The sequence below is a fragment of the Myotis davidii genome, unplaced genomic scaffold (assembly GCF_000327345.1).
Source record: "Myotis davidii unplaced genomic scaffold, ASM32734v1 scaffold238, whole genome shotgun sequence".
Classification (NCBI taxonomy): Eukaryota; Metazoa; Chordata; class Mammalia; order Chiroptera; family Vespertilionidae; genus Myotis; species Myotis davidii.
In genome coordinates, this window is record NW_006293779.1 from 917584 (window position 1) to 920306 (window position 2723).

General features: G+C 48.8%; 1 protein-coding gene across 4 annotated transcripts in view; it reads right to left on the reverse strand.

Annotated features, from left to right (window-relative positions):
- Positions 1–2723, reverse strand: part of RASGRP3 (RAS guanyl releasing protein 3) — a 106754-nt gene that overhangs the window by 75121 nt on the left and 28910 nt on the right. The gene's annotated exons all lie outside the window — the stretch shown is intronic.

Consider the following 2723-nt stretch of genomic DNA (forward strand, 5'->3'; position numbering starts at 1 on the left):
CCGGGCCAGAGTCTGCTTCAAGTAATGGATAACAAAACGGAAGGAATTTTCTTGGAAGCTTCTATTCATAAATAAGTAAATAGATAATAAATAAATAAATAAATAATAGCATTAAATTTTACCCTCTAAGATCCCTATCCAGACCTTAATGTCTTGGGCTCGATATACTATCTCCACGTAAAATAATTATTTTTATTTTGTTACTAGAGGCCTGGTGCACGCACATGTGGGGTCCTTCGGGGTGGCCTGCGGGGATTGGGCCCCAGCTTGCACCCCCAGGCTCACAGTCCCAGCTTGCGCCCCCAGCCTTGCAGCCCTGCCTGGCACCCCACCGTGGCCTGGCGCTGACCCCTCACCTGCTCCACCATTCTGCCTATGAGATGATCGATCGATCGGGGCCAGGCCCTCTTCCCAGTTCCCTCAGTGCCTGGGAGCCCCAACACCCCGCTGCCACCATCTGCAGGGCAATCTGCGGGGCAATCTGGCCACCACTCGCACCCACCTTGGCCTGGCACCACCTGCTCACCTACTCCATCATCCCCCATGGTCCTGCTCTCGTCAGGGCCCATTGGGGCCTGGCAGCACCTCCACTGCCGCCCATTGCCGGCACCCATGTAGCCAACACCCTCATGTTCTGAGCCACCCCCTGGTGGTCAGCACACATCATAGCGAGTGGTTGAACTCCCAAGGGGACAATTTGCATATTAGGCTTTTATTAGATAGGGTTATTTTGAAAGTCAAGGGATCACTGCTTTTTTTAAAAAAAAATCTGCAGGCTTTCAAACATTCAGCACTTGAATAACTCAAAGGATACCCTGCCATGTAGACCCCTCCCCCATTTCATCTGTCGGTGGCTCTACTACTCCAGAGACACAATTTTACTGGACAGTTCTTCTCCGCTGTCAGCCTGTGTGTGGCAAAAGCAAAACTATCCCAGGACCCAACAAGCAGCCACGCCTGCAGCCAGACAGGGAAGCCACGGGCCACATGGGCACAGGCTGACCCAGCGACCTCACACACATGGCACAAAGAGGAACAAAGAAGTTGGAAACATTTGTTCTCATCAAACACACTAGGCTGTGTGGAAGAATCCACACGTTAAGGAAAAGGGAGAGACTAGCCAGACGAGCCCCTTTTTCAGACGGGGTACCTGAAACTGCTTCCTTCCCAGGTCTTCGTCCGGTGTGGGACTCAAGACCAACTGTGTAGGGGAAAACAGTGCAGAAGCAGTGCGCTGCGGGTCATTTTCCATCCACTCTCTACATACAACGTGGGGAGGGGGACAGAAATGGCAAGAAAATCACCCATGCTGAGTATCCATGACAGGCCATCCGTCACCTGGGGAAACACATCGGGGTGCCCCTGGGCTTGCCACAAGTCAAATAACTGTTTGGTAACAACTCACTTGAAAACAACCACCCTCTGGCCCCCTCCTCAACATCCAGTCAATCCAGAACAAGGAACTTGCTGGTTATCTCCCCACAGCACTCTGATTCAGAGGCTGGTCACTTCCAGGAGTCTACAGCATGGATTCCAGGCTCTGCCCTCTCCCTTTTCCCTTTTCCTTTCTTCTTCAGCATTCTTTTTAAAAATTGATTTCAGAGAGAGGAAGGGAGAAGGCGAGAGAGATAGAAGCATCAGTGATGAGAATCATTGATCGGCTGCCTCCTGTACACCCCCTACTGGGGATCGAGCCCGCAACCCAGGCATGTGCCCTGCCTGGGAATTGAACCGTGACCTCCTGGTTCATGGGTCGACACTCAACCACTGAGCCACCCTAGCTGGGCTTAAGCATCCTTTTGGTGTCCACCAGGAAAGGATAACAGTCCCCAAACAGCAGCTCTGTTCCAGGAAGGGCCTGCGTGGTGGCTCTCCCCAAAGTGAGCTCCAGTGTTGCCCAGGGAACCAGAGAAAGAGCAGGTCCCCCCAGAGTTGATCATCAGCTTCAGGCAATAGGGTTATAATCTGGGGCATAAACAAGGAAGCAAGATTCTGAGCATCATAAAAACACAAATGCTCCCTTGTCTAAAATAAGGAAGATCAGAGGCAGCTAAACATGTTAGCTTTAAAGTTGGGAAGGTGAATTAGCTTGTGGAAGAAGGCAATAGGCTGTGTCTTTCACTGAGGTACAAAGCGCGCCTGAAATCTAAACCTGACTTCTAATCGAAACCTACATGCCATGTTGTGAGTTTTCTGTGTTGCAGATTGCTATACAGAGTTAAATGAGACAGTCTTCGAAACTGACATCCAACTGATAGTCTTCAAGTCAGAGGTACAAGAAACAAGTAAGCCCTGTCTCAAAACACTCTCTCAAGTTCCAAAGGTAACACTGATTAAAATCAAATCTCAACACACTTCAAAAGCTTCTCTCGTTCGTGACCTGACTCTTGGCTTTGAACCTAAACACCACAGACCATAGAAATCCTGGACACCAGAACATACACGTTCTGGAGCAAGGTGCCCCATTCATTCTTAAAATTAGAAAACAACGCAGCTGAAAATAACAGGTTCTTAAACAATGTTTAAAAGAAATGAAAATTCCTATTCATCACAGGTACAAATAAAATACCTCCTTTAGTGCCAGAGGGACACAAAAATCAAAATGAAGAAGTGTCAGTGGCTTCACACACACACACACACACACACACACACACACACCACCCCAAACATGTAAATCAGATACTGTCGTGTCTACACATAGTGATTCACAAAGTCCATTTTCT